Genomic DNA, 13,504 nt, shown 5'->3' on the forward strand with positions numbered 1-13,504 from the left:
ACACAAATTGGGAAAGTTAATGGTTTAAATTAATATACATAGTGTTGCTACAAGAAAAGAAAAGCTTTCACATATAATATTGCCCCTTTTTGCGTGTGTTACACTTTAAGATACATCACACAAATGTGCCAGTAAAATGTTTAAGAACAAAATAAATGTTAGATCTTCTGGGCTCGAAATTTTTCTAAATCATCATACTCAAAGAGTTGATTTTTAAACGAAGAGTCAAAAGCTCTGGGATTTATGAAATTCATCGTACATTCTCGTACATAGTACATATTGCGTAAAAGGAAATTTACTTTGAAAGTAACGCTTTTCAAACCACCATTCCCAATATTTTCCCGCGACCTGTTAGAAATAGGTTCGTTTCAGCACTTGCCAGAGGGCGCCTGATAACAAGCGTCTTACATAATGTCATAAAAGAAACAAGACAGAGGCTACTCTAAGAGCACAGGTATTTCGTGAACCGTACTAAAATGCGTAATTCGGCTTAAAGTGCACATTCGTATGTCCAGATACGGATGTAAATATTCTTGGGGTACCAGTACTGTATTATCTCATGTATGGTTCTTTATTATGGCATAATGCCATACGTTCTAGGAGACAAAAACATGCACCTGAAATGCAGCATAAACAGTTGAAACCAGCCAATAGTGTGGAATTAAACACTCCGTTTCAAATAAATTGGCTGGTTCAGTGGAAAAGATTAATAAAAACCAAATTTCTTTAGCAAATCGACAAAAATAACTTCATTGTTCTGCAATGCGACTAATGCTTGACAGTCAGAATGGGGAAATAAAATCAAATCTGAAACTAATAACACATTTTAGCCTTCCGCAATTACGTAATTCACTTCAGAAATCGCTCAGAAATCAGTTTTGTTTTCATTTGACGTAAGAGCAATAAACGAAAAGGAAACAGCAAAATCACTAAACGTAAACACGCGTCACATGAGACTACCCACTTTCCCATTACAACTTAAGATTGCTCTGTAGATCTGTACCGGATCTACAATATTTCGAACCGGGGCAATACTAGATAGTGGCGCTCACCCCCTCCCTCAAGCTTTTGAGGTAGGACACAAAAAATTTAAAAAATCGACTTTTAAAAAATGACCATTCTGTAGCGCACTTCTTTCTGAAGAGCCTGATACATAAAACATATGTGTTTGAGGAAATGTAAGAAGCCGGCCAGGGTGGCCGAGCGGTTCTAGGCGCTACAGCCTGGAACCGCGCGACCGCTACGGTCGCAGGTTCAAATCCTGCCTCGGGCATGGATGTGTGTGCTGTCATTAGTTAGGTTTACGTCGTTCTAAGTTCTAGGGGACTGATGACCTAAGAACTTAAGTCCCATAGTGCTCTGAGCCATTTGAACCATTTGAAATGTAAGACATATTGTTTAGTCTTAAATGTTCCAAAGGGCAGCCCCACGCCTATTCACACAGCATTCTATCGCACGTCACTGTATTTCGCTCTGTGGAACTCAAACATGTAACATTTTGTAATGGGTGCCATCAAACTATATTCAGGACAGTGGTACTTAAAATTTCCTGTGGTGCCTGTCCTGCTCCCGATCGGCCGGTTCGACAACCTGCCCTGTTTAAAAAAACTCACAATAAATACTGGATGGGATTATTCGTAACAGGGAGAACAGTAACTCTTCAGAAAATTTGCACTCTTTATTGCCTGTTAGCTAATAACTTTATGTTTTGTGGGACATAAAATTAAATATAGGATACAAAAAACCAGTAAAGACAATAGACAAGCAAGATAGTACACATTTCTTCAGTCCTTAAGTCCTTGCATTGTTTTTCTCACTAACCTTAGTACAGCTTTACATGGCGTGCTTTCCTTTTCGGTAAGAATCTATTAGCTCATCAAAGTTCGTCAAACGTTTTGCTAAATGAAACAACCAAATCTATTAGCTCATCAAAGTTTGTCGAACATTTTGCTACATGACGAATAGAACCCAAGACTGGTGTGCTTTCTCAATCTGATTACGTGTATTTTGTCACGAAATAACAGCAGTTTTAACACACACCGAATAAACGACACTGTTTTGGCACAAATAGTCATTTTTATAACATGACAGAATATAATCACGAAGTACCAATATCAAATGCCCATTAGGCCTACTACAAGCAAAACGTTTCACGTTAAGTAATAGTTTCACATTTCATTCATACGCTCTAGCTTCTGAAGAAGTAGTACGAAATTTTTATATAAATTTGGAGTCTTCATATTCTTCCATAATTTGTGTGATGTCCCCGTTTCTTCTCCTTCCTCGTTCTAACAAACAATCTTGTCATCAATTCTGTAACTATTCCTGCCATGGTTAAAACTTATTCTCCGATTAACTTGACTAACCCTGCCACAATCACCGTTTTAGCTACGGTATCCCACTTTTTTCCTCCAGTTAGGCGTTATTAGGTGTTCGTACAATGCATTTTCCGCACTGCTCCCACAACAGAACTTCAGCGGCTGCTAGCCTGGGACTGTACAACTGGCCCTTACCAGTGTACCGTTCTAGCAAAAAAGCGGGAGAAGGTACTACTCATACGCAACTCAACTGCGCATGCGCAAGAGCTCGCTCGCAACTGCTCAAATGAATCTACTGTAAGCAGTTGTGACGTCAGGCTCATCGGAGGCAACTTGCTGTTATGAAGCATTGCATAGTCTTCCTAAATCTGTTGACACATTTTGCTGTTGGCAGACGCTTTTGTGAGCACTGTGTTTTGTTGCTGTATATGGCGCATTTCCTTGGCAACTTAGTTTTATTTTCGTTTCTTTTTCTCTCTTTCAAGTTTTATTGCTGCAGTATTTTTCTGCAGTAGCGAAATACAGTAATATCCTTTGTTGGAGTATTGGTTCTTACCGGTCAATGTTACAAAAATTTAACTGAAAACTAAAACAATGAAAAATTCCCGGAATTCTAAAAAATCCCGGGTTTTTCCCGGATGAAAAAATTCCCAGGTTTTTCCCGGATCTCCCGGGTCGTATACACCCTGTATGAACAAGGCCACTTTGCTTTACAAATGTCACACATTCCTTCACTGAAGTCAGAACAAAATAGTTGTGAGCAATTGGACGAGATATATGGAGTATTAAATACATTTCTTAGTATTCTGTTCAGAATGTGACAGGAACAAATCAGTGTAGAATATCTACAAAGAGCGGCAGCAGTAATGTTGGCACCTTAGTCATAAAACGTACATCTTTGACAAGACTTTTCTCATGAATACCAAGGGAGATAAATCTTCCAACAATTCCTCTCTGATATTTTGAAGTGTTTTAGGCTCATCTGGAAAGGGGGTCATAAACAAGAAGTGTGATGTGAGGTCACAGTTAACAAAATAAGAAACCATACATGTAAGGTAACGATCTCTCCTTGTGAGATTGTCCACATATCTGTGGTCATTGAGCATTCACCTTCATTCACATAAAAAATTACTTCAGGTATAATTTCCTTACTAAGGTTTTTTGCGTCTTTTGTGATGTGTTGTGAGAGTAGTGGGATGCGGCCTAGAGGGTTCTGCATACAATTTTTCCATAAGTCACTGCAGTGTCTACTAATCTGAGCCACAACCAAAAATCCTTCACTTCTAATAGCTTCTCGTGGACACACAACCATGCATTTGCCAGTAAATTTGCCCTGAGCACAACTGGGAAGGCATTTTTGGTCAACACATGCCACCTGTGTGTTAGACACACACAAATGGTGAGAAATACGCGAAGTGTCACATGACCCTTTACCATGCAAGTAAAGTGCATTGCACTCCACACAACAATGACAGGCAGCACTGTTGCCATCACCATCTCCTACAGGCTTAAACACTGGCCAAATTGAACTTTTGAGATCTGGGCCAGGCTCGATGATTCTGTACTCACCAGTCATTTAGTTTTCGCTTTATTTTCTGTTTTCTTAACGTATTTTTCTTTCTTTTTGAACGACTTTCCGCATTCATCTTCAATACGGTAAGAAAACCACAAAAGACTATTATACTATCATTTATTTGATCAATAACAACACAAAGTATCTTTGCACAATGATCTCCTAGAATTTATAAACAATTCATGCCTCTTAATATGTCTCTATCATAATATGTTTGCTACTAATTGTGTTGGAGCAGCTGTATTACAAAGCATCTTTTTTACTAGTATGAAGATGTCACAATGTTTTACAACTGCCACCATCCCACTTCGAAAAATTATAAAAGCTTAGACCACATGCGTGGAAACAGCAAACACAGTTACTGTCATTAGGGAAGACAATAAAGTAGCCAATGTGAGAAAAAACAGGAACGAAGTAAGAAGCAGTATGTTGCAAAATAGAGAATGATAGTTTTTTCTACAAGTGATTCTGCAAAGATTAATGAAATGAAATGTCGCGTGGCTAGGGTCTCCCACGGGTAGACCAGTTGCCTGGTGCCAGTCTTTTTAAGTGATGACACTTCGGCAACTTGCATGTCAATGGGGATAAGATGATGATGATGATGATGATGATGAAGACAACACAACACCCAGTCCCTGAGCGTAGAAAGTCCCCGACCCAGCTAGGAATTGAACCCGGGCCCCTTGGCGTGGCATTCCGCTGTGCTGACCACTCAGCTATGGAGACGGATGCAAAGATGAATAAAAGAGACATATCCCCTACATTAAGCTCAAGGTGACACTCCAAGATTTCTACATGTACATCTATACTCTGCAAACCAACGTGAGGTAAATGGCTAAGGGTACGTCCCATTGCACCAGTTTTCAGACATACACATTTGTAGGTAGGAACACAAACATCACAATAAACTGAGAAAGGAAGATAACCTGTCTGATAATCTAGATTGCATGTGAAATAATACGAATATATACATGGGGGAAACAGCCTCAGAAAAAGATTAACTGGCTTATTTCAGTACAAAACAGTGCACCAAAGTTGTATAAATTGAAACCTTAAAGTCTTTGGACCTTTCACATACATCTTGGAATCATTTAAAACGCTTGAAGAAATGTGTCTTGCTCATCTTTCAAAACTAAAATTATGTTAAATAAGCCTAGTTTTTTATTTTTATGAGCCTATTATGTGATAATGTGGTAATAAAACATGTTTTACATAAGGCTAAAATTTTATAAAACATGTTCAACCTCAAAATAGGTCTCCTTTTCAGGGAATGTGAAACTACGTGGTACTAATCAACAGAAAAAAATCAAAATTTTATGGATTGGCATTTAAAACATTTTTCAATAAATTATAAAAAAGGTCAGAACACTATAGTAAAAGAACTTTTGACAGGTAAGCCCAAATGGAGGATTTCTTTGTAATCATAAAGCAAATCTTTCGAATTAAAAACCCCAACAAAATACCTAGAATTGATCCAGAGATATAGCATTTAAAATTTTTTCCCAATATTCGCGTATTCAAAATAGTATGCACAAGGTCATCTTTGGAGAGCTGTATCTTGGAGCAGAAATTTTTGATGGAGAAAAAAACAAAAAAATGTGTGTTCCCTACTTAGTCTTTCATTTTAACATACGCTAAATTCAATAACATCCGAGTTTATGACGGTAAGATTTTTTCCTAGCCTGCCGGAATTGATATGGACTATGCTATTTTATTCGTTTATTTGACCAATGACATGAAAGCAAAGAAAAGTTTTAAAGAGAACTTAAAATTATTTCACCTGGACAACTCATATTTCATTGATCAAAAAAAATTCAGTGTAGTAGCACGAGTAGGGCTAAATGTGTTCATTAATGTCAACACTAATCTTTTACATACGTCCCCTAAAGCAACTCTTTCCACGTCATCTCAATATAGATTAGATTCAGTTTTCACTCAAATGATACATGGAACACATAACTGCAAAATTTGAGTAAGGAGTTATGGGTGAATGGATTGGACATGTTCAAAGGTATGTAGGTATTTAGATTTCTCTATGGACAACGCAATATTTTTCAAACAACCAGTATCATAGGCTGTAGGCAGCCACTGTGCAGAAGTGAGTGAAGGGAAGGACTGTTTCCCTGCCTTATCTACAGGCATTCTGAGCTGCCTACAGTATGTAGACTTAGATCAGATGTAAAATACGGTTGATGGAATGTAGTCAAATTAAATATGGTGATAATGGGAGAATTAGGTTAGGAAATGAAACTGAATAACCGATGGGAGAAGTAGAATTGATACAAAATGCAAACTAACACTAGCAAGGAAAGCATCTCTGAGAAAAAAGAAGAGAGACATTTTTTACTATCAAAATATATTTAAATATTAGTAAGTTTACTCATTTGGTACATAGCCTCGTGTGCGAGTGAAACATAAGTGATAAACAGTTCAAACAAGAAGAGAATATAAGCTTCTGAAATGCAGTGGTACAAAAGAATGCCTGAAGATTGGATACATAGATTTGGTAACTAATCCAGTAGGTGAAAGCAAGTTAATTGCTCGATGTTTCAACCCACCACCAGATTCCACTCTTGACAGTTCTCAAGTCATTCAAATATAGTCTACTGTCAGTAGCACATAAATATAGAGATCATGCTGTCTAGTTACAAGAAACTTTGAACTCTGAATATGTTGTAAGATTCTACAACAAATCAATGTCAAGGATACTGGACATAGTTTTAGGGTATGAACTGCGCCTTTTCCCCAAAACTGGGCACAGTTTTTTGTTTGAGAGATCTACGACAGATTATAGTTAGAAGAGGGGCTAACTCAACTGCACATTCACTATGGAAACTGACAGGTTCCATAGAGAAATGGAACTTTGTTCCATTTTAATGATTTCAGCTGTGTCTCAACACCACCGACACTAAATTATTATTTTATTCATCTTTTCAGTGATACGAGGATTACATTTGGGCAATTCACCTGTGTTGTTTTTTTTTTTTTTTTTTTTTTTTAAGGAACATTTGAAAATGGAGTTAAGCATTTCATCTTTTGTCTTGCTACTCTTAATTTCAGTTCCTGTCTCATTTGGTAGGGGCTGCACAGTAACTTTGGTGCCACAAACAGCCTTTACATATAACCAGAATTTCTTTGGATTTTGTGAAAGATCACTTGACAATATTTAGCTACGGCAGTCATTGAAGGCTTCAAGCATTGATATCTTGACAGCCAAATGCTTTTCATACAGCATCTATCTACGGGCCTATGCTTTATCTTTTCTTCACCCATTGTGCAGTAATTGTTTCTTCAGAAGTTTATTTTACAGTGACCTTTGGAGAGAAGAGAACCACTTTATGAATATCAAGAGCTCAGATGGAAACCCAGTTCTAAGCAAAGAAGGGAAGGCGGAAAGGTGGAAGGAACATATAGAGGGTTTATGCAAGGGCGATGTACTTGAGGACAATATTATGGAAATGGAAGAGGATGTAGATGAAGACGAAATGGGAGACAAGATACTGCGTGAAGAGTTTGACAGAGCACTGAAAAACCTGAGTAGAAACAAGGCGCCGGGAGTAGACAACATTCCATTAGAACTACTGACGGCCTTGGGAGAGCCGGACATAACAAAACTCTACCATCTGGTGAGCAAGATGTATGAGACAGGCGAAATAACCTCAGACTTCAAGAAGAATATAATAATTCCAATCCCAAAGAAAGCAGGTGTTGACAGATGTGAAAATTACCGAACTATCAGTTTAATAAGTCACAGCTGCAAAATACTAACGCGAATTCTTTACAGACGAATGGAAAAACTGGTAGAAGCGGACCTCGGGGAAGATCAGTTTGGATTCCGTAGAAATGTTGGAACACGTGAGGCAATACTTACCTTACGACTTATCTTAGATGAAAGATTAAGAAAAGGTAAACCTACGTTTCTAGCATTTGTAGACTTAGAGAAAGCTTTTGACAATGTTGACTGGAATACTCTCTTTCAAATTCTGAAGGTGGCAGGGGTAAAATACAGGGAGCGTAAGGCTATTTACAATTTGTACAGAAACCAGATGGCAGTTATAAGAGTCGAGGGACATGAAAGGGAAGCAGTGGTTGGGAAGGGAGTAAGACAGGGTTGTAGCCTCTCCCCGATGTTATTCAATCTGTATATTGAGCAAGCAGTAAAGGAAACAAAAGAAAAATTCGGAGTAGGTATTAAAATTCATGGAGAAGAAGTAAAAACTTTGAGGTTCGCCGATGACATTGTAATTCTGTCAGAGACAGCAAAGGACTTGGAAGAGCAGTTGAACGGAATGGACAGTGTATTGAAAGGGAGGATATAAGATGAACATCAACAAAAGCAAAACGAGGATAATGGAATGTAGTCTAATTAAATCGGGTGATGCCGAGGGAATTAGATTAGGAAATGAGACACTTAAAGCAGTAAAGGAGTTTTGCTATTTAGGGAGTAAAATAACTGATGATAGTCGAAGTAGAGAGGATATAAAATGTAGACTGGCAATGGCAAGGAAATTGTTTCTGAAGAAAAGAAATTTGTTAACATCGAGTATAGATTTAAGTGTCAGGAAGTCGTTTCTAAAAGTATTTGTATGGAGTGTAGCCATGTATGGAAGTGAAACATGGACGATAAATGGTTTGGACAAGAGAATCGAAGCTTTCGAAATGTGGTGCTACAGAAGAAGCTGAAGATTAGATGGGTAGATCACATAACTAATGAGGAGGTATTGAACAGACTTGGGGAGAAGAGGAGTTTGTGGCACAACTTGACAAAAAGAAGGGACCAGTTGGTAGGACATGTTTTGAGGACTCAAGATTCACAAATTTAGCATTTGAGGGCAGCGTGGAGGGTAAAAATCGTAGAGGGAGACCAAGAGATGAATACACTAAGCAGATTCAGAAGGATGTAGGTTGCAGTAAGTACTGGGAGATGAAGAAGCTTGCACAGGATAGAGTAGCATGGAGAGCTGCATCAAACCAGTCTCAGGACTGAAGACCACAACAACAACATAAACCATGAAGGTTCCCTACCAATACGAACTGTTCTACTAGGTACATATACATCCAGTGCAGAACCAACCATTCTTTTAAACTTGATTCAGAGTTCCTCTACTGAGTATAGATTGCGATATCTACAGATTCATTGCGGTGGGGTACAGCAAACAGTCAAGCAAAATGCTTTTGAACATGTTATCTGAGAATGAGCAGGTAGCTTGGCAGCCCACACACAATGGACATACCCCAGACCATGTAGCTACAAACAGCTCGGACCTTATCGACAATGCCAGTATATAAATGGGGGTTAGCGATCATAATGGCATTACAGCAATTGTGATTCCAAGAGTTGGTGTATCAGTCAAGAAGGCTAGGAGAGTGTTTCTGTTAAACAGAGCAGATAAGCAGTTGTTAGCATTCCACTTACACAATGAACTGACATCTAATTCCAGTAAGATGGGTGTAGAGGAATTATGGGCAAAATTGAAGCGGAATGTAAATCATGGTCTGGAAAGTTATGGGCATAGAAAGTGTAGGATGGAAAAGACCCACAATGGTTAACAAAATTCAGAAGAGACTGAGGAAACAGAGGGTGTTACACTCTCGGTTGAAAAGGGGACGGGCAAATGACGACAAGCAAAGATTAGCAGTGATTCGTGCATCTGTGAAAAGATCTATGCGTGAAGCATAGAACTACCACCGTTACTCCTTAGAAGATCTGGCAGAGAAACTAAGAAAATTCTGATACTATGTAAAATCACCCAGCACAAAGTCCCAAGTGACTGGGAAAATGCACAGATGACACCAGCATATAAGTGTGAAAGAATGGACCAACAACATAACAGTCCAATATCCATAGCTTCTGTCTGCTGCAGAATCCTTAAACATATTCTCAGTTTGAATATAATAAACATTCTTGAGACAGAGAAGCTTACGTCCACAAGTCATCATCACGGGTTTAGAAAGCAACGTTTGGGCAAAACTCATCTTTCCCTTCTCACAATATACTGGGAACTATGGACGGCGGGCAGCAGGCAGATTCAGTATTTCTTTACTTCCAGAAGGCATTTGACACGATGCTCCATTGTTGGCTGTTACCAAAGGTACAACAATATAGAGTAAGTTCAGATATATAGGTGGCTCAAAGACTTCTTAGATAATAGACCCCAGTACGTTGTCCTCTACTGCGAGTGTTCATCAAACAAAGACAAAGGTATCAGTGTCCAAGGAAAGGGTGATAGGACCACTATTGTTCTCTACATACATAAATGATTAGGTGGACAGCAGTCTGCAGTTGTTAGCTGATGATGCTGCATTGTACAGTGAAGTGTCAAAAGTTGAGTGACTAGGAAGAAACAAGACGACTTGGACAAAATTTCCAGTTAGTGTGATGAACGGCCGCCAGCTCTAGGTGTGGAAAAATCTAACTTTTTTAACGTGAATGAGTAGGAAGAACAAACCTGTTATGTTAGGATGGAGTATTTCTAGTGTCAAGATTGACACAGCCAAGTCATTTAAATATCTGGGCATAACTGCGAACCAATACGAAATGGAAACAGCACGTGAGAATTGTGGCAGAGAAGGCAAATGGTCAATTTTGGTTTATTGGGAGAATTTTAGGGGAGAGTGGTTCATCTATAAAGGAGCCTGCATATAGGATGCTGGTGCAACCTATTCTTGAGTACAGGTCGATTGTTTGGTATCTTTAACAGGTCACATTGAAGGAAGACGCTGAAGCAATTCAGGAAAGGAAGCAAGTAGTTGTGGTACAGTGTACCCTCCACCATGCAGCATATGTTGGCTTGCACAGTATCTAGAGAGATGTAGAAAGATCTGTTGATAGGACATCTTCAAATAGCCAATTTGATAATACAGAAAGGGTCCTGGAATAAAAATTTTAGAGGGAGAACAACCATTAACAATAGTATGCACATTCAAATGTGATGTAGGTTGCAATAGTTATGTAGACAATACAGTGTTTGCTCAGAATATACTACAGGATGAAACAAATCTTTGGACAGTATGTTTACTGTCTGTCCTTAAGTAAAACATTAAATGATACAGAATTTGTCTATGTACTGAATACAGGATAACATAGGCCTACAGCGTTTCAACTAACTGTACATCATTTGGATGGAAGTGATATGGTTTCAGGAGAAAAACGGCGGCTGCCTGGAAATGTAAAAGTCACACCACAATGACCAAAGCACACAAGGGTATATGTACTACGCTCGTAGCAAACTACGCGATAAAGATATACAGTTTTTAAGAATCTTGACAATGTTTCATTTCTGATTTGTCATACCGCATCTTAATGAACCAAATATCCACACAGATCACATCATACTATTGCATTCTCTTAACACAACACTAAACAACAATAGGCCTATCCTTATACGCAATAAGCTCATCGAGAAATCTTGTTTCACTCTATTTTCATCGATTACTCTGTACAGTACAACTTACCTACTCACAATAACCAGACAGCAACTTAACGCTATCTTTCACCGCGGTTGGGTGTCACTGCAAAAAATTAAGCATATTATGTTAGCGTCTGATATGAACCGAAGGTGGGAGAGAGCAAGCGGGGCTGTATAACATCCATTTGCACGACAAGGGTCAGGCGTCACATACCTAAACAAACTCATTCACGAAAACCATAAATAGATATGTAACCATATGCTAAACGTCTTTACATACTTGTGCTTACACTGTACCTATCAACTACTACACGCTGTCAATACATCAAAACAATTTCGATGCACGTCAAGTACTACGCATACACGATGAGAAATTATGACTCACATCCTTCAGCTGGTAACTAAATTCATTAATAGTGTAAATATTGCTTGGCGAGTCATTTTGACTTCTAACTGCAACCCATCAACTCTAGCCCCAACCAACCACGAACGAGTGTAATAACCAACAAAGCTACTTTCCCAGCAATTCTTACTAAAGAACATAAATACTACAATCTACTAAAATCATTATGAATCACTGTGTACCTATAATTGAAATCAAACTATTACCTCTACACTCTACAGGTACTGAATTATAACTGGAAAAATTTCTACTCCAAACGAATAACAAACCAACTTCGCGCCAATACACACACCGCTAACGGCCACTCGACAATTTCAAAGACACCTTGAATTCAAACAGCAAGCGGCATTATTACACAAAATCGCTGGCCGACCGATCGAGAGTCATGTGGCGCATCTACACAGAAAGATCGTAGCGTATGGACAGGACATTTGCGCAGATGTGAGATGTGCCTACAACTAGAAGTTGTGTTGGGGTTTTGAGCAAAATTGCTCAAATATATGGCCAAAAACACATCTGCGTAGATAGATACCAACGTGTGGATAAATATCGGTATAAATCGGGGGTTTTCAGTCAACAGATTGTTCAGTCTGGTGTTTCCCGTCTTTGGATACATAATTAATTCTAAAACGGTTGATAAGCATCATGACTTTAAGGAATTCATTGCTGAATTTATTGAAATATATAGGAGACACATATGTTTGTGGAAAGTTATGACCAAGGATTACAGTGATCGAGATACGAAATCAGCAGTTTTTAGTTCTTCCATAGAGAAAACAAGAGCAGTTGACCCTGCAGCAAACAGGGGAACCATAATTCTAAACGGAACAAATAGTTGTGGACTTAACCAAAATTATTAGTACTGCCTGTTTTGCAGTCATTATGCTGACATGAACAAGCGGTTGTCAATATATCTTCACTCAGTACTGTCCAGTGCCATTGTCTTTCGTGGCCGTGTAAATAAAATGAAAGTATTTATTCTACACTAGAATGCAGTCACAATGTTGTGTTAAGTTGATAAATGGACATTTTGCGGTTTCCTCAGGGACAGGGATTTTTATACTTGTGTGTCAATACATTTCCTTCCTAATGGAACATGTGTTTCATAACAAGAGTGAATAGTGAAAACTGTACAACTGTCACGACATTAAAACTTTTCAAGTAGACTATGAATTCCCATCTAGAGCTCAAAATGTTCTATGTTTTGATGCAGAAATTTATAAGAAGTTGGTGATAGATTTGAGGTATGGAATTTAGAATTCACATATACTAGGGAACAAAGTAAATTACACCTCACTGGTCAGTCCTGTAACTTTTTTAATATTTTTTGAGTTCAAAACAAATAAAGAAATGTAGAAATATGGTCTGTAACTTGTCGAGTTAAGATATTTGTCTTCACAAAATCCTTCTTCAGGACGGGTATACAGTATGAATCACATAAAACTTGCACAGCAAATATTGCAGAAATGGAAAGTGATATTGATGTGCAGTTTTCACAAAATGGGTTGGGAATCAGGGTCTCCTATTGTTAGTCAATAAACAGACTGTAATAATATTCAGGAAGTGTATTTTTTGTCAAATCTCAGTGGCGTAGCGTGAGGGGAGACTTTGAGACTTAGTCTCCCCTCTATTCGTACTTAAAAAAATGCAATAGTAATTCATAACAAAAATATAAACAACTTTCTACTAAGAGCTCTAAATGTGCGAAGACATCAGTTTTGTAGCCCGCGCCGCACCCAGAGTATTGGTGTATTTGACTGCTTGAGACTCGGCTGCTCTCAGTCTCTGCCTCCCTTCCCTT

The 13,504-nt window shown here is 38.4% G+C and overlaps 1 protein-coding gene across 1 annotated transcript in view; it reads right to left on the minus strand.

The window, feature by feature from the left end:
- The window catches only part of LOC126480717 (uncharacterized), a 154,808-nt gene extending 143,103 nt beyond the window's left edge, over positions 1-11,705 (minus strand). Inside the window, exon 1 of the mRNA XM_050103972.1 lies at positions 11,686-11,705. The gene's annotated coding sequence lies outside the window, so the exon portion shown is untranslated. The remainder of the gene's footprint in view (positions 1-11,685) is intronic.
- Between the last annotated feature and the right edge of the window lie 1,799 nt (positions 11,706-13,504).

Source organism: Schistocerca serialis, chromosome 5, assembly GCF_023864345.2.
Source record: "Schistocerca serialis cubense isolate TAMUIC-IGC-003099 chromosome 5, iqSchSeri2.2, whole genome shotgun sequence".
NCBI classification, from domain to species: domain Eukaryota; kingdom Metazoa; phylum Arthropoda; class Insecta; order Orthoptera; family Acrididae; genus Schistocerca; species Schistocerca serialis.